Below are 18,782 nucleotides of genomic sequence, written 5' to 3'. Positions count from 1 at the left end.
AGTGATCTCAAAAATTAATGCAATTAATCAAAATTAATAAAAATTAATGCAATTAATCAAAAATTAAAAGCACAGGCAGTTATATAATCAATGAAATTTTGACACACTGCTGTGTCATAGTGTGTAGGGCACAGAGTGTATCCAGTTTGTTAGTTGAAAAAAAAAAGAGTAAGGACAAAACTTACAACAAATAGGTTACATATCTTTATATACCATATATATTTATACTTTTAAAGCAACCTTAAAAAATCTCTAAGCTTTCCTAGTGTATCATGAGTGCTGTATTGTGAAAGCTGAAGAATCTTTTGAATTCTGTTGAGAAGATAAATTAGAAATTTTCTTTTTATTTTTTTTAGAAATTTTCTAACATTGTTTTGTACTTCTTGTAGGACGTTGCTTTCACAGTAAAACAGTGGTTCTCCAGGGTAAACCCCCTGTTTCAGAGTAAAGAATTTTTTTTTTTTATTTTTAAGCATCTTTTCTTTTTAACAAACCACTGGGATCTTTCTGTTTTCTCATTCGTGTAGGCACAATTACTGGAAGTTGATGTAAACTCTACAAAATTTTGTTTGGATTTAGTATACTTCTCCATAATCTGGTGAAGAGATATTGAAGTATTTTGTCTGTCATCTACTTTGCCAGATCCTATGTCCAGTTGCCTGTCATATGACATAGTGAAGCCACACAAAGGACAATAAAAGCTTCATTATAGATGTTATGGACATTAATAATGATCTTTTTTTATAATAAATTTATTTTTTATTGGTGTTCAATTTACCAACATACAGAATAACACCCAGAGCTCATCCCATCAAGTGCCCCTCTCAGTGCCCATCACCCATTCACCTGCATCCCCTGCCCTCCTCCCCTTCCACCACCTCTAGTTCGTTTCCCAGAGTTAGGAGTCTTTATGTTCTGTCTCCCTTTCTGATATTTCCCACACATTTCTTCTCCCTTCCCTTATATTCCCTTTCACTATTATTTATATTCCCCAAATGAATGAGAACATATAATGTTTGTCCTTCTCCAATTGACTTACTTCACTCAGCATAATACTCTTCAGTTCCATCCACGTTGAAGCAAATGGTGGGTATTTGTCGTTTATAATGGCTGAGTAATATTCCATTGTATACATAAACCACATTCGTCTTTATCCATTCATCTTTCGATGGTTACCGAGGCTCCTTCCACAGTTTGGCTATTGTGGACATGGCTGCTAGAAACATCGGGGCGCAGGTGTCCCAGCGTTTCATTGCATCTGTATCTTTGGGGTAAATCCCCAACAGTGCAATTGCTGGGTCGTAGGGCAGGTCTATTTTTAACTCTTTGAGGAACCTCCACACAGTTTTCCAGAGTGGCTACACCAGTTCACATTCCCACCAACAGTGTAAGAGGGTTCCCTTTTCTCCGCATCCTCTCCAACATTTGTTGTTTCCTGCCTTGTTAATTTTCCCCATTCTCACTGGTGTGAGGTGGTATCTCATTGTGGTTTGGATTTGTATTTCCCTAATGGCAAGTGATGTAGAGCATTTTCTCCTGTGCATGTTGGCCATGTCTATGTCTTCCTCTGTGAGATTTCTGTTCATGTCTTTTGCCCATTTCATGATTGGATTGTTTGTTTCTTTGCTGTTGAGTTTAAAAAGTTCTTTATAGATCTTGGAAACTAGCCCTTTATCTGATATGTCATTTGCAAATATCTTCTCCCATTCTGTAGGTTGTCTTTTAGTTTTGTTGACTGTATCCTTTGCTGTGCAAAATCTTCTTATCTTGATGAAGTCCCAATAGTTCATTGTTTAGTTCAGTCCCAATAGCTTTTGTTTCTTTTGCCTTCTTGGATGTATCTTGCAAGAAGTTACTGTGGCTGAGTTCAAAAAGGGTGTTGCCTGTGTTCTCCTCTAGGATTTTGATGGAATCTTGTCTCACATTTAGATCTTTCATCCATTTTGAGTTTATCTTTGTGTATGGTGAAAGAGAGTGGTCTAGATTCATTCTTCTGCATGTGGATGTCCAATTTTCCCAGCACCATCTATTGAAGAGACTGTCTTTCTTCCAGTGGATAGTCTTTCCTCCTTTATCGAATATTAGTTGACCATAAAGTTGAGGGTCCACTTCTGGGTTCTCTATTCTGTTCCATTGATCTATGTGTCTGTTTTTGTGCCAGTGCCACACTGTCTTGATGACCACAGCTTTGTAGTACAACAAAATCTGGCATTGTGATATTAATAATGATCTTAACCAATATTTATTGAGCTCTTCCTGTGTGTCTCATATATTTTACTGCTTTGCATTCTGTGTCTCCAGCAACCCATCTAGTATCCACAAGTTAATATTATTATTATCATTCCTGGTTTTCAGATGCAGGAATTGATGTTGGTAAGGACGTCATGTTAACTTATTAACCTAGGTTACACAGCTAGTAAGTAGCTGGAACTCACACTACCAAGTGGTGTGTTGGGATAGCTTATGAGTTTCATATGTTTAGTAGTGGGGAGGGGCAGTCCACCCTCATTTTGTAACCCTCCTTGCCCACATTAGCCCCTCTTTCTGCTGGCATAGTGGTCTTTCTGAGCACAAACCAGGGAGAAGCCCTCTGAAGCCTCTACCCAAAGAACAGCTGCAAAGAACCCACCGCCCATGACCTCTCAAGATAGAGCGTGTGGTTACTCAACCTCTGAGGTCTGCTCTACTTGTATCCCAAACAGACTTTTTCATCATACCTGGAATCATGGACCAGAGTCCTCTTTCTATTGTCTGATACTTTCTATACTCTATTTGGCAGAATTTATTTAAGATCCAGAGTTTAATTCATCCCCCTGCTTTTTAAATCAGTTTTTGCCTACTTCAGGGAATTCTGGTAGAGTGCAGGTTTAGATAGATGTACTAATTAACCCCTATTCAAGACGTATTTGTTATTATTTGGGACCTGTTTTATAAATTGCTGAGCAAAATATGAAATAACCTGTATTTGGTGTTGATATTATCCAGTGAGCTGAATCAGATTTCACATTAGAGATTGAAATATGTAACTCCTTATACTGATCTTGTCAACTCAACCTTTTGGCCCTTAGTACAAGCTGTTAAGGCTCAGGGATGACTTGAGTTATAAACTCTGATGGTGTCAACTGGCATCTTCCTCATATATAAACATCATAAATGCATTGTCCTTATAATATATTCCAAAATTGAGCTTACTTGCCCTGGATGAATAGTCACAACTTGTAGCTTTTAAAGATGTGTGTATTAATTAACTGGTTATGCTGTCTACATAGCTGCCACTTACTGGTCAATGACCACATGTCTCTTTAAATTATGTCATGAATTCTGGTCTTGTCACATTCTCTCCCATCCTGTCATTAATGCCTCAACACCTGTCAAGATTATTACCTGATACACATTATTTTAAAGAAGTAGCTTAACTTTTTAAATTAAATTATTTTAAACTTTTTAAATTTCATGATTTCCCTTGTTTTTTACTTAAGTGTCTGACTTTTGATCAAAGATGACATCGCTCCATTCCAGGGGGACAGATGTAATTCCATACATTACTAGCAAAGCTTTCAAATAAATATATAGTGTCTGGTATGCTAGTCGTATAGGTCAGTGAATGTATAGAATATAAAGAATAATGTCTGATAAGAGAGGAAATCCTTCAATATATTACATTAATAAAAATTATTTTTGCTTAGTTCTCAAACATCACAGCCATAAATAGGTAAGACAGTTAAAGCAGGCACCGTGACTTACCCAGAAGCAAGGCTTGTGTATTTATGGCATGTTGAATATGCAGGAATAGCTGCTGCTCCCATAGAGTAAGGCAGATCTGAGAAGAGTGGCCTGATTTCACTTCTATTTTATATAAACATTTCCGGGGTCCCTGGGTGGCGCAGCGGTTTGGCGCCTGCCTTTGGCTCAGGGCGCGATCCTGGAGACCCGGGATCGAATCCCACGTCGGGCTCCCGGTGCATGGAGCCTGCTTCTCCCTCTGCCTATGTCTCTGCCTCTCTCTCTCTCTCTCTCTGTGACTATCATAAATAAATAAATTAAAAAAAACATTTCCTTGAAAGCCATATTTCTCTATAAATTATTTTCCTGTATCATTTTTTTCTCCCTAAGAAGAGGTTCTTCTTAGCCTTTTCAACATGATTCGAATTTAGCTCAGTCCTAGAAAGGTGACTACACATGTTCTTAAATCTGCAGTAGACAATACTCAGGAAATAAAAGAAAATTTCAACAGCTACCTCTGTTCAAACATCAGTATAAATAACTAGTAATAGCAGAAATTTCCTGTATATTTTATTCAGGTCTTTATTTTTACTCCTCTTTTTTTTCTTTTAAAAATTGCATTAGATATTAATATTGATTACATAGTTACCTTTCTACACTGTTCTTCTTTGTAATTTATTTTATAGGTTTATTACAAGTGCCTATGTTCACCAGAAATAGTCAGTGCTGGATTGATGGAAAATGTATGGGTCAACCCAGATTGACCTTACGTGTACATATGCATAGGCGTATATGAAGCACTCATGCATTTTGACTATGAGGAGACGCCCTTCCTGTCTTCCTTATGCTCTGCACTTGCTTCCTTCATTCTGCAAGGCCATGGAATTCTTGTGGACCGAGTGGGAGCGTAAAGTGATAGAGCCATCTTGGAAACTTCTCCAGCAGGAGCTTTGGGAGGTAAACTTTATGATCTTCATACTTTCAGACCCAGCAGTTCTACCCCAGAATATATAGCCAGTGTATAGATGTACTCTTCACCAAAAGACTAAAATATTTGTAGCAGAGCTGTATGATGAACGCCAAATTAGAAACTCCCAAATTCTCATTAATGATAAAACACTTTGTGTTTATTCATACATTGGAATGCTATGTAGCAAAGGGAATGAATGATGTGTAGCTTCTCGTAGCAGCAGGGATGGATTTCACAAGTATGTGGAATGAAATAAGACAGACTAAGAATACTGTGCTATATCTCTTTGTATGTTTCATATGTGCCCTGCTCTATGGAGTAACAAGTTGGATCGTGGTTATCCTCTGATGGGCGTGTAGTGATGGGAAGGAAACTTGCTTGGCCTTTTGGGGATGCTAGCAAAGTTCTCTTTCTTGATCTGGGCACACAAATGTGCTCATTGAGTGGTACACTTATATATACTTTTTATATGTATACTATGCTTTGGTTAACAATTTTTTTTTAAATGAGTGATCAAACTGAGAAAAAAAATTGCAATTTATATTACAGGTTAAGGGCTTATTTTCCTAATGTGTAAGTAATTTTAATAAACAACGAGGAAAAGACCAGCTGCGTGTTGAATTGGGCAAAAGATATAAAAAGTTTGGAGAAAAGGAAATGAAAATGGTTGCTAAATGTTTAAGAAAACTTCATGGAACTTGCTCACGGAAAGAAACCACTCCATAATAGTATTTTTCAGTTATTTCGCTTGCAGTGATCCTAAAGTTTGGTAATGAAGGAAACAAGTGTATAATCGTTTATAGAAGAGGGTCTAGGTAGAGCAGTATTATAGCATTTAGCAAAATTACAGATGTACATACCCTGTAACCAAGGAATTTATTCTTCAGATACGCTTGCAGAAATGGTGTGTGATATATGTGCAAGGTTATTACTTGTACGTTGTTTATAATAACATAAGTCAGAAGCAGTTTGGAAGTACAAAATAGAGGACTAATTAAAGTACAAGAAATATACTGTGGCCATTAGTAAAAGGGAAAGAGGCTCTTTAGGTACTAATATGGAATAATCACAAAAATTATTTAAATTCTAAGACATAGAAAAACATGTAAAATATTCTGACATTTGTATAAACAGGTGAAAGGGGGGAGGACACACATATTTATAAATACATATAGTGGAAATCTATTGTAAGAAGAAAGAAATGGATTGCAGGAAGTCCTAGCTACTGAGCTCAAAATCAAATAGATTCATTCCATTGGAGATTTCAGGGGTCCTTTATATATTGGTTGCTTTTGGAGATGTGGGACATAGGGTTAGGGGTAAGGGGGAGACTTTGTAGTGTCCTATTCCCTTTTATGTCTTTGGATACCTTCTAAAAACTCCTTGTTGAAGCAGAATATACATATACGTAACTTTGCTTTTTTAAATATTTTATTTATTTATTCATGAGAGACAGACAGAGAGAGAGAGAGAGAGAGAGAGAGAGATGCATAGACACAAGCAGAGAGAGAAGTGGGCTCCGTGCAGGGAGCTGGATGTGGGACTTGATCCCAGGATCAGGCCCTGGGCTGAAGATGGCGTTTAACCACTCATCCATCTGGGTGGCCCCTGTACCTTTGCATTTTGAGGTAGGTTGGTATGTTAGTATTAAAGGAAAAATAAGGGATCCCTGGGTGGCGCAGCGGTTTGGCGCGATCCTGGAGACCCGGGATCGAATCCCATATCGGGCTCCCGATGCATGGAGCCTGCTTCTCCCTCTGCCTATGTCTCTGCCTCTCTCTCTCTCTCTCTCTCTCTCTGTGACTATCATAAATAAATAAATTAAAAAAATTAAAGGAAAAATAAAATAGATAAAAGCAGAAGTTTAATGAAACCATCCTTGTGGTTCGTGAATCAACAATGGCTAGTTTGGAAAGGATGAGATGTGAAGAAATATGGAAAATGATTATGGAATACTATGGGGGGGGAAAGCATAATAGAAGGAAAGAAAGAATGAACTAGGTCAAGGGAAATCAGGGCCAGGGGAACATACATGCAGGGGAAGCATTTTTATAGGAAAGGGGAAGGGAATTCTTAAAATGGAAGAGGAGAAAAAAAAATGGAAGAGGAGAGAATTTGGAGGAGAAAGGTAGGACCAAGGTGTAATTTCATAAGGTCAGAGTCATTCAAAATGAAAAATTATCTACTTCACTAACTTTATTCGGAAAATAAGAGATCTGATGCCCTCTTCCCCATTTCTGCCTTGCCTCTCTCTCTGACAGCTCCATACATCTGAGTCACTACATCACTTGGGCTGTGGCCTAGGATTTCAACATGATTAGTGGGTTGGAATATATGGCCTGCTTCAAAATTTAACAACTAAAACATCAAGGATGTCTGAAAGGACTGTTTTAGATTCTTACAGGACATAGATTAGTATAAAACATGAAGTTCTTTTTTCTCAAAATTGTGGATTTCTAATGATCATACAAGTTAGCAAAGTCACTGTAGATTTTTCTTTAAGATTCTTCAATTAAAGTTCAGAGAAAAAGCACTTCAGAATATAGTAAATAGAAGTTGGAACTGTTCACTTAGTGATGTGAAAAAATCGATTTTTAACTCATTGAAGTACAATAGGTTTATCTGGGTTAGTGTCTTTAATGGTCTGATTTCCCACTTCCCCTCCCTTGGCTGTTGGATTTGCTTGGCTAATACTTTCATATTTCAGGGAAATGGTTTCTAATGTACTTTGGATCGTGGGCCCCACAGAGAATCTTTACAGAAACATTTTTATATGAAAGACTGTATTGTTCATGTGATTTTGAGAGTTTCATGGTTCTACTGATGCCTATTCATACACCGCTAGGTTAAGCATGTGTTTATATAAGAAATGATGGGTTTATGAGGTAAAGAACCAATACTACCCTTACATGTGAAGATCTGAGCTATCTCTCATGTTCTGTTTTTCTGATTGGAAATATTCTCCCATTTCAATTCTAATGTTGTCTCTCAAGATATTAATTTTGAACTGTCAGACTTTCCACAAGGGCAGTTTGGTTCTGATTACCCCTGGTGGACTAATAAGAATGAGGGACATCTCTCCTGTTTGGGCTCCAGGAGACCGTCTCTCCTGGGTTGTGTGAAATGTCCATTGCAGCCAGTCTCCTAAAGTACAAGGCAGAGGCCCGGAGTGGGCAGCAAGCAGGCAGAGACCCTGGGACTTTTTGATTAGGCAACATGTTTAAAATCCTTTCTGATTGTAAGGCCTTGAGCAGGATCATGTGCTTTCTAGTTTATCACTACCCCACTACTCCCTCTTGTCACACCTTTCCTCTGGCCTCTGAGGCCTTGTCACTCATGGCTTTGGTTTAGAGATTAAAGGTGTCTAGGCCCATTTGTTTCCCTAAGGTGAACCGAGTTGCTCAGTAGGAACTTTGAGGGCAGCTGGTGGGTGACCACTTGTTTTAGCTTGTGCAGGCCGTGGGTTTTGCTGGGATGTGGCACTTTGCTTTCTAAAACTGAGACAGTTTTAGACAGTTTGCTGGGCAAACAGGTGGTTGGGTGCCCCAGCAGACCTCTTCACGATTAGTTTACAGAGTGATTAATTGTTCTGATGGTTTCAGATAAAACTTCACCTGTATTCACAGTGACTACTTTAAATCAGGTGTGCTAAACTCTTGAAAAGGTAAAATTAATGTGAATCTTGTACAAATGGAAAGCTTATATTTTAAGGCCTTTTAGTGAGTTAGGACAGGTTAGTAACTGATAAAATCATTAACAGTAGAGTGTTCATTACCAGATGATTGAGAACTACAGACTTACGTTTTTTTCTAAGGCCTGGCCTGGGCTGCTCTGTATTACCTTAGGGCGCCTCCTGGCAAACGCCCTGAGGCATGGGGTGTGATGGTGAAACCAAAGTGTACAACATGTGAAAGAGCCACATCCCTGGGTTTTCTGGAAGCCAGAGCCCTGGGAAGTCAGCAGGCAGCAATAGAACATCTTTCACTAGCAAATGTCTCCAGCCAAGTGAGCCTGATGTGAGGCTGCAATAGAATGTGGGTGCCTGGTTGCAGGGGTTCCAAGTTTTGTTGGGCTCTGTTGTCAAAGAAGTGACCTCACTGCCTGGGATCCTCTACCTGTGTCCACTCCTGGTTGAACGTTCAGTGTTGTCTTTTCACTTTCCCTCTATCCCTACCCTGTGGAGTTTTCATCAAGAAAGGGTGCTGTACTTGGTCATGTGCTTTTTCTGCATCTATTGAGAGGATCCTATGGTTCTTGTCCTTCGTTTTCTTGATGTGATCTCTCACATTGATTGATTTGCAGATGTTGAACAACTCTTGCAGCCCAGGAATAAATCCCACAAGGTGGTGCTGAACAATCCTTTTAATGTACTGTTGGATCCTGTTAGCTAGTTGTTTGGTGAGAAATTCTGCATCGATGTTCATCAGGGATATTGGTCTATCATTCTTTTGTTGGGTTTTTGTGTGGTTTCGGGATCAAGGTAATGCTGGCCTTCTAGAAAGAGTTTGGAACTCTTTTCCTATTTTACTACATTTCTATTTTTTGAAACAGATTCAGAAGAATAGGTAGTATTTCTTTAGATGTTTGGTAGAATTCCTCTGGGAAGCCTTTTCTTTGATCAGGAGGTTATCGATCTTATTCTCTTCAAACTTAAAGGAATCTCTTATAAGCAGCATATCAGTCTTGTGATCTTGTGTACAGTCTTTGGTTTATGTTTCAGTGATTCTTGCTCAAATTTATTGTCTTTTCTTGCTGGTTTTAGGCTTTTTTGCTGTTCTTTCTCTACCTCCTTTCGGTATAAGGTTAGATTGTGTATTTGAGACCTTCTTGTTTCTTGAGAAGGGCTTGTATTGGAGTATACTTCCTTCGTAGGACTGCCTTTTCTCCCTGTTGACGGTATGGAACAGTTGTGTTATTATTTTCGTTTTCTTCCATGAATTTTTAAAATTCTTCTTTAATTTCCACGTTGACCCTTTCGTTCTTTAGGAAGATGCTGTCTAGCCTCCATGGATTGGAGTTCTTTCCAAATTTCTTCTTCTGATTGAGTTGCTCCAAAGCACTGTGGTCTGAAAGAACACAGGGGTTGATCTCAATCTTTTGGTACTGGTTGAGACCTGATTTTGACCCAGTATGTGATCTATTCTGGTGACTGTTCTGTGTGCACTCACAAGGAATGTGTGTTCTGTTGCTTTATGATAGAATGCTCTGAATAGGGAAGCCTGGGTGGCTCATTGATTTGAGTGTCTGCCTTTGACTCAGAGCCTGATCCCAGAGTCCTGGGAGTGAGTCCCACATTGGGCTTCTCGCAGGGAGCTTGCATCTCTTTCGGCCTATGTCTCTGCCTCTGTGTGTGTGTGTGTGTGTGTGTGTCCAATGAATAAATAAAATCTTTACAAAAAGAATGCTCTGAATATATCTGTGACATCCATCTGGTCCAATGTGTCATTCAAAGCCCTTGTTTATCTTCTTTTAGGTGACCTGTCCATTGTAGTGAATGGGGGGTTACAGTCTCCTCCTTTTGTATTATTATCAATGTATTTCTTTAATTTTGTTATTAATTGGTTTATATAACTGGCTGCTCCCATGTTAGTGGCATCAATATTTGCAATTGCTCGAATCTCTTATTAGATGGACCCTTTAATTATGCTATAGCATCTTTCCTCATCTCTTATTACAGTCTTTGGTTTAAAATCTAATTTGTCTGATACAAGGATTGCTACACAAGGTTTCCTTTGATGTATATTAATATGACAAATGATTCTCTACTCCCTCTGCCTTCCAATCTGGAGGTGTCTTTCAATCTCAAATGAAACTCTTATAAGCTGCATATCAGTGGGTATTCCTTTTTTTTTTTTTCAGTCTGGTATCCTTTGTATGTTGACTGGGGCATTTATTCTGTTTACCTTGAGTATTGAATGATAAGAATTTAGGGGTGCTTGAGTAGCTCAGTTTAGTTAAGCCTCTGCCTTCAGCTCAGGTCATGGACTTGGAATCTTGGGATCAGGCTCTTTATTGGGCTCCCTGCTCAGTAGGGACTCTATTTTTCCCTCTTTTGTGGGCTCTCTCTCTCTCTCTCTCTCGTAAACAAAAAAAAATTTTCAAAAAGATATGAACGTAGTGCCATTGTATTACCTATAAAGTCACTCTCTCTGTTCCTTTCTTGTCTTTGTTACTTTTGGGATCTCCCTTTGCTTAAGGGATCTCCTTTAATATTTCTAGCAGGGCTTCTTTAGTGAGCCCCAATACTTTTAGTTTCTGTTTATCTCTAAAGCTTTTTATCTCTACTTCTATTTTGAATTACAGCCTTGCTGGATAAACATCATGGCCGACATCAGAGAAATTAATGCCTATGTTCTCTTCTATGATTTTTATGGTTTCAGGTCTCCCATTTTGTTCTTTAATTTATTTGGAGGGTTTTTTTGTGTTTGGTGTAAGAAAGCAGTTCAGTTTCATTCTTTTGCAGGTTGCTGTTCATTTTTCCTAACACCATTTGTTGAAGAGATCTTTTCCATCGTGTATTTTTAGGTCATACGTTGAAGATTAATTGACCCTATAATTGTGGGTTTGTTTCTGGCCTTTCTTTTCTGTTCTCTTGACCTATGTGTTTATTTTGTGCCAGTACCATTTTATTTTTTATTTTTAAAAATTGTTTTATTAGAGTTCGATTTGCCAAAATATAGCATGTCATCCAGTGCTCATCCCGTCAAGTGCCGCTCTGTTAGTGCCCATCACCCAGCACCCCAACCCCCTGCCTACCTCCCTTTCTACTATCCCTTGTTCGTTTCCGCGAGTTAGGGGTCTAGCATGATCAGAAGGCCAGTACCATTTTATTTTGATTCCTACAGCTTTGTTGTATATCTTGAAATCTGGTTGTGATTATCTCTGGTTTTTTTTAATTCTTCAAGATTGCTTTGGCTCTTGGGGGACTTTAGTGGTTCCTTACAAATTTCAGGCTCGTTTATCCTTCCTCTGTGTGAAAAGGACTGTTGGTATTTTGATTTTCAATAAGGATTGCATTAAATCTCCACAGTGCTTTTGCTCATGTACACATGTTAACAGTATTTGTTCTTCCAGTCCGTGGGTATGAATATCTTTCCAATTTGCTTGTGTTGTCTTCAAGTTCTTTCATCAATGTCTTACGGTTTTCATAGTACAAGTCTTTCACCTCCTTGGCTAAGTTATTCCCTGGTATTTCATTATTTTTGCTGCAATTGTAAATGGGATTTTTAATGTTTCTTTGTGCTACCTCATTATTAGTGTTTAGACATGCAGTGGATTTCTGTATATCGATTTCATATTCTGTAGTCTAACTGAATGTATCAAGTTGAGTAGGCTTGTTTTGCTTTTTCTTTTTGTTTCTGTTTTGTAGAGTGTTTAGGATAGCCTATGTAAGGCATCATTTCATCTGCAAATAGTAAAAGTTTTACTTCTTCCTTACCAATTTGGGTTCCTTTTATTTCTTTATGTTGTCTGATGCCGTGGCTAGGACTTTTAGTACTATGTTGAATAGAAGTGGTGAGTGTGGACATTTTGTCTTGTTCCTGACCTTGGGGGAGAGCTCTTAATAGTTTTCCCCCCTTGAGTATGATGTTTGCTTTGGGCTTTTCATATATGGCATTTATTATGTTGAGGAGGCTCCCTGTAAACCTACTTTGGAGGTTTTTTTTTTTAAAGATTTTATTTATTTATTCATGAGAGACACACGGGGGGGGGAGAGAGAGAGAGAGAGAGAGAGAGAGAATGAATGAGAGAGGCAGAGACACAGGCAGAGGGAGAAACAGGCTTGATGCAGAGCACCCGACATGGGACTGGATCCCGGGTCTCCAGGACCACACACTGGGCCGAAGGTGGTGCTAAACCGCTGAGCAACCCGGGCTGCCCTGTGGATGGTGTTTTAATGTGAATAAATGCTATACATTTTCCAATGTTTTTTTGAACCCATTGAAGTGTTCATATGGTTTTTCTTCTTTTTCTTGTCAATGTGATGTTTCATGTTGTCTGATTTGGGAATTTCAAGCCACTCTTGCATCCCAGGAATAAACCTCACTTCATTGTGATCAGTGATTTTTTTAAAAATGTATTCTTGGGTTCTGTTTGCTCATATTTTGTTGAGGATTTTGTATTTGTATTCATCAGATGTTGACCTGTATTTCTTTTTCTTGTAGTGATGTTACCTGATTTTGGTGTCAGGGTACTGACAGAATGAATTTGGAAGCTTTTTTTCCCATTTTAGTTTTGGAAGTAGTTTGAGAATAATAGAAACTATCGTCTCTTTAAATGTTTGGTGGAATTCACCTGTGAAGCTGTCTGATCCTAGACTTTGGTTGGATGCTTTTTTTCTTTGTTTCTTTGTTTTTGTTTTTTAGTATTATTATTTTTTCATTGGAGTTCAATTTGCCAGCATACAGCATAACACCCAGTGCTCATCCCGCCACGTGCCCCCCTCAGTGACCATCACCCGGTCACCCCAAACCCCTTCCACTTCCCCTTCCACCACCCCTTCCACCACCCCTTGTTCATTTCCCAGAGTTAGGTGTCTCTCCAGTTTTGTCACCCTCACTGATATTTTCACTCATTTTCTCTTGTTTCCCCTTTATTCCCTTTCACTATTTTTTTATTCCCCAAATGAATGAGACCATATAATGTTTGTCCTTCTCCGATTGACCTATTTACTCAGCATAATACCCTCCAGTTCCATCCACGTTGAAACAAATGGTGGGTATTTGTCGTTTCTAATGTCTGAGTAATATTCCATTGTATACAGAGACCACATCTTCTTTATCCATTCATCTTTTGATGGACACCGAGGCTCCATCCACAGTTTGGCTATTGTGGACATTGCTGCTATAAACATTGGGGTGCAGGTGTTCAGCCTTTTCACTACATCTGTATCTTTGGGTAAATCCCCAGCAGTGCAATTGCTGGGCCGTAGGGCAATTCTATTTTAAACTCTTTGAGGAACCTCCACGCAGTTTTCCTGAGTGGCTGTACCAGTTCACATTCCCACCAACAGTGCAAGAGGGTTCCCCTTTCTCCACATCCTCTTTATGATTTGTTTTTTCCTGTCTTGTTAATTTTCCCCATTCTCACTGGTGTGAGGTGGTATCTCATTGTGGTTTTGATTTGTATTTCCCTGATGGCCAGTCATGCAGAGCATTTTCTCATATGCTTTTTAGCCATGTCTATGTCTTCCTCTGTGAATTTTCTCTTCATGTGTTTTGCCCATTGCATGATTGGATTGTTTTTTTTTTGCTGTTGAGTTTAATAAGTTCCTCATAGATCTTGGAAACTAGCCCTTTATCTGATACGTTATTTGCAAATATCTTCTCCCATTCTGTAGGTTGTCTTGTAGTTTTGCAGACTGTTTCTTTTGCTGTGCAGAAGCTTTTTATCTTGATTAAGCAGTTGGGTGCTTTTTGATTACCGATTCAATTTCTTTCCTGGTAACCAGTCTGTTCAGATTTCTCTTTTCGCTTTTCCTGATTCACTTTTGGGAGGTTGTGTTTCTATGAATTTATCCATTTCTTCTTGTTTGTCCTGGTTTGTTGGCATGTAATTTTTCATTATATTCTCTTATAATCCTTTGTATTTCTTTGTCAGTTTTTGTCTTTTTTTCAACCCTGATGTTGTGTTCTCTCTCTCTCTCTCTCTCTCTCTCTCTCTCTTAAATGAGTGTTGCTAAAGATTTATCCATTTTTTTGAACTTTTCAAAGAATCAGCTTCTGGTTTCTTTGATCTGTTCCATTGCTTTTTTTAGTTTCTATTTCGTTTATTTCTACTCTATTCTTTCTATCCTTTTACTGGTCCTGGGTTTTGATTTCTTCTTTTTCTAGCTCCTTATTTTGTGAAGTTAGGTTGTTTATTTGAGATCTTTCTTGCCTTTCGAGGTAGCACTGTGTTGTTATAAAGTTACTCCTAAGAACAGCTTTTGCTGCACCCAAAAGTTTTGGATTGTTGTGTTTTCATTTGCATTTGTTCCTGTATTTTCTTAATTCCTATTTGATTTCTTGGTTGACCCATTCATTTCTTAGTATCGGATTAATTAAATTATGTATATGTGTGTTCTCTCCATTTGGTTTCTTGTGTTTGATTTCTAGTTTCCTACATAGCCTTGTGGTCAGAAAAGATGCATTGTGCGACTTCAGTCTTTTTGAATTTGTTAAGACTGGTTTTGTGGCCTCAAATGTTATCTATTCTGGAGAATAGTTTGGCTTGCAAAGTATTATGTTGTTTGAAGATGGAATGTTCTAACTATATCTGCAGATCCATCAGGTCCAGTGTGTTATTCAAAGTAACTGTTTGTTGATTTTCTTTTTTGATGATCTGTCCAAAGCTATACATGGGGTGTTAAAGCCCTTACTGGTACTGTGTTATTCTTCATTCCACTTTTCCTATTTGTTTTCAGTTGATTGGTGTATTTGGATCCTCCCACGGTGGGTGCATATATATTTGTTAAATCTTGTTGTATTATGCCCTTTATGTAGTTAGTGTGTGAACATGGAACCTGATATGGGGCTCCATCTCATGACTCTGAGAGCATAAACTGAGCCAAAATTAAGAGTTGGACCCTCCCTCAGCAGTCTGAGCCACCCCGGGGTCTGTAGATTTTACTTTTTAGTGCAATCTGGGCATCTGTTTTTGGGATGAACTAGTTAATCCTTTAACACTTAGTGTAGAGGGGAGGGGCAAGATGGCGGAAGAGCAGGGTCCCCAAATCACCTGTCCCCACCAAATTACCTAGATAACCTTCAAACCATCCTGAAAATTTACGAATTCGGCCTGAGATGTAAAGAGACCAGCTGGAAGGCTACAGTGAGAAGAGTCCGCGCTTCTATCAAGGTAGGAAGACGGGGAAAAAGAAATAAAGAAACAAAAGGCCTCCGGGGGGGAGGGGCCCCACGAGGAGCCGGGCTATGGCCGGGGCGAGTGTCCCCAGGACAGGAGAGCCCCGTCCCGGAGAAGCAGGAGCTGCACCAACCTTCCCAGGCGGGCGGAAAGGGGCTCGCAGGGAGTTGGAGCAGGACCCAGGAGAGCGGGGATGCCCTCAGGCTCCCTGGGACACTAACAGACACCTGCGAGCGCAGGAGAGTGCTCCGAGCTCCCTAAAGGCTGCAGCGCGCACAGCGGAACGACCTGGAGCAGCTCGGAGGGGCTCGGGAGTGGCTCCAGGGAGGGAGCTGCAGGGCGGGAGCGCGAATCCACCAGCGCAGGCCCCGGAGCACAGGGCGCCGGGACACAGCCCAGGATCCGGCCTCCCCCGGGACAGGCAGAGGCCGGGAGGGCCCGAGACAGCAAGGACGCTCCTGCCCCGAGCTGAGCAGATCAGCGGCCCCGCCCCGGAGCCTCCAGGCCCTGCAGACAGAGAACCGAGAGCCCCGAGCCCGTAGTTCTTCCGGAGGCTGAATCCAGGCTTCCAGAGTTGCCATAGCAACTGCTGCTGTTCCTCCTGGGGCCCCACGGGGTAAACAACCCCCGCTGAGCCCTGCAGCAGGCAGGGGCAGAGCAGCTCCCCCAAGTGCTAACACCTGAAAATCAGCGCAACAGGCCCCTCCCCCAGAAGACCAGCTAGACAGACCAGTGATACTCCCCCGTGTTCCAATACAACTTGTTTTTGGCCACTCTGCACTGAGCAAAATGACTAGAAGGAAAACCTCACCTCAAAAGAAAGAATCAGAAACAGCCCTCTCTCCCACAGAGTTACAAAATCTGGATTACACTTCAATGTCAGAAAGCCAATTCAGAAGCACTATTCTACAGCTACTGGTGGCTCTAGAAAAAAGCATTAAGGACTCACGAGACTTCATGACTGCAGAATTTAGATCCAATCAGGCAGAAATTAAAAATCAATTGAATGAGATGCAATCCAAACTAGAAGTCCTAACGACGAGGGTTAACGAGGTGGAAGAACGAGTGAGTGACATAGAAGACAAGTTAATGGCAAAGAGGGAAACTGAGGAAAAAAGAGACAGTCAATTAAGGGACCATGAAGACAGATTAAGGGAAATAAATGACAGTCTGAGGAAGAAAAACCTACGTTTAATTGGGGTTCCCGAGGGCGCCGAAAGGGACAGAGGGCTAGAATATGTATTTGGACAAATCCTAGCTGAAAACTTTCCCAATCTGGGAAGGGAAACAGGCATTGAGATCCAGGAAATAGAGAGATCCCCCCCTAAAATCAATAAAAACCGTTCAACACCTCGACATCTAATAGTGAAGCTTGCAAATTCCAAAGATAAAGAGAAGATCCTTAAAGCAGCAAGAGACAAGAAGTCCCTGACTTTCATGGGGAGGAATATTAGGGTAACAGCAGACCTCTCCACAGAGACCTGGCAGGCCAGAAAGGGCTGGCAGGATATATTCAGGGTCCTAAATGAGAAGAACATGCAACCAAGAATACTTTATCCAGCAAGGCTCTCATTCAAAATGGAAGGAGAGATAAAGAGCTTTCAAGACAGGCAGGAACTGAAAGAATATGTGACCTCCAAACCAGCTCTGCAAGAAATTTTAAGGGGGACTCTTAAAACTCCCCTTTAAGAAGAAGTTCAGTGGAACAATCCACAAAAACAAGGACTAAATAGATATCATGATGACGCTAAACTCATATCTGTCAATAGTAACTCTGAACGTGAATGGGCTTAATGACCCCATCAAAAGGCGCAGAGTTTCAGACTGGATAAAAAAACAGGACCCATCTATTTGCTGTCTACAAGAGACTCATTTTAGACAGAAGGACACCTACAACCTGAAAATAAAAGGTTGGAGAACCATTTACCATTCAAATGGTTCTCAAAATATACCCTAAAAACTACAGAACACTTCTGAAAGAAATTGAGGAAGACACAAAGAGATGGGAAAATATTCCATGCTCATGGATTGGCAGAATTAATATTGTGAAAATGTCAATGTTACCCAGGGCAATTTACACGTATAATGCAATCCCTATCAAAATACCATGGACTTTCTTCAGAGACTTAGAACAAATTATTTTAAGATTTGTGTGGAATCAGAAAAGACCCCAAACAGCCAGGGGAATTTTAAAAAAAGAAAACCATATCTGGGGGCATCACAATGCCAGATTTCAGGTTGTACTACAAAGCTGTGTTCATCAAGACAGTGTGGTACTGACACAAAAACAGACATATAGATCAATGGAACAGAACAGAGAACCCAGAAGTGGACCCTGAACTTTATGCTCAACTAATATACGATAAAGGAGGAAAGACGATCCACTGGAAGAAAGACAGTCTCTTCAATAAATGGTGCTGGGAAAATTGGACATCCACATGCAGAAGAATGAAACTGGACCACTCTCTTGCACCATACACAAAGATAAACTCAAAATAGATGAAAGATCTAAATGTGAGACAAGATTCCATCAAAATCCCAGAGGAGAACTCAGGCAACACCCTTTTTGAACTTAGCCACAGTAACCGGAAAAGGACAAACAGTGTATGTTCTCATTCATTTGGGGAATATGAATAATAGTGAAAGGGAATATAAGGGAAGGGAGAAGAAATGTGTGAGAAATATCAGAAAGGGAGACAGAACATAAAGACTTCTAACTCTGGGAAATGAACTAGGGGTGGTAGAGGGGGAGGAGGGTGGGGGATGGGGGTGAATGGGTGACGGGCACTGAGGGGTACACTTGATGGGATGAGCACTGGGTGTTATTCTGTATGTTGGTAAATTGCATTTGCTTCAACGTGGATGGAACTGGAGGGTATTATGCTGAGTGAAGTAAGTCAATCGGAGAAGGACAAACAGTGTATGTTCTCACTCATTTGGGGAATATGAATAATAGTGAAGGGGAATATAAGGGAAGGGAGAAGAAATGTGTGGGAGATATCAGAAAGGGACACAGAACATAAAGACTTCTAACTCTGGGAAATGAACTAGGGGTGGTGGAAGGGGAGGAGGGCGGGGGGTGGGGGTGAATGGGTGACGGGCACGGAGGGGGACACTTGACGGGATGAGCACTGGGTGTTATTCTGTATGTTGGTAAATTGAACACCAATAAAAATTAATTTATTAAAAAAAAAATAATAAAGATTACTTGTGTTGGAGTGAGAGACTGCCAGAGTGCAGGAGA

General features: G+C 40.1%; 1 long non-coding RNA gene across 2 annotated transcripts in view; it reads left to right on the top strand.

Annotated features, from left to right (window-relative positions):
• The window catches only part of LOC129513471 (uncharacterized), an 85,528-nt gene that overhangs the window by 43,329 nt on the left and 23,417 nt on the right, over positions 1-18,782 (top strand). For both annotated transcript variants that reach the window (XR_008665252.1, XR_008665253.1), the window contains one exon: positions 4,410-4,680. This is a non-coding gene — a long non-coding RNA (uncharacterized LOC129513471). The remainder of the gene's footprint in view (positions 1-4,409; positions 4,681-18,782) is intronic.

Source organism: Nyctereutes procyonoides, unplaced genomic scaffold (genome assembly GCF_905146905.1).
Source record: "Nyctereutes procyonoides isolate TBG_1078 unplaced genomic scaffold, NYPRO_anot_genome, whole genome shotgun sequence".
NCBI classification, from domain to species: domain Eukaryota; kingdom Metazoa; phylum Chordata; class Mammalia; order Carnivora; family Canidae; genus Nyctereutes; species Nyctereutes procyonoides.
Note: the sequence above shows the minus strand (reverse complement) of the source record. Positions and strands in the feature narration are given on the sequence as shown.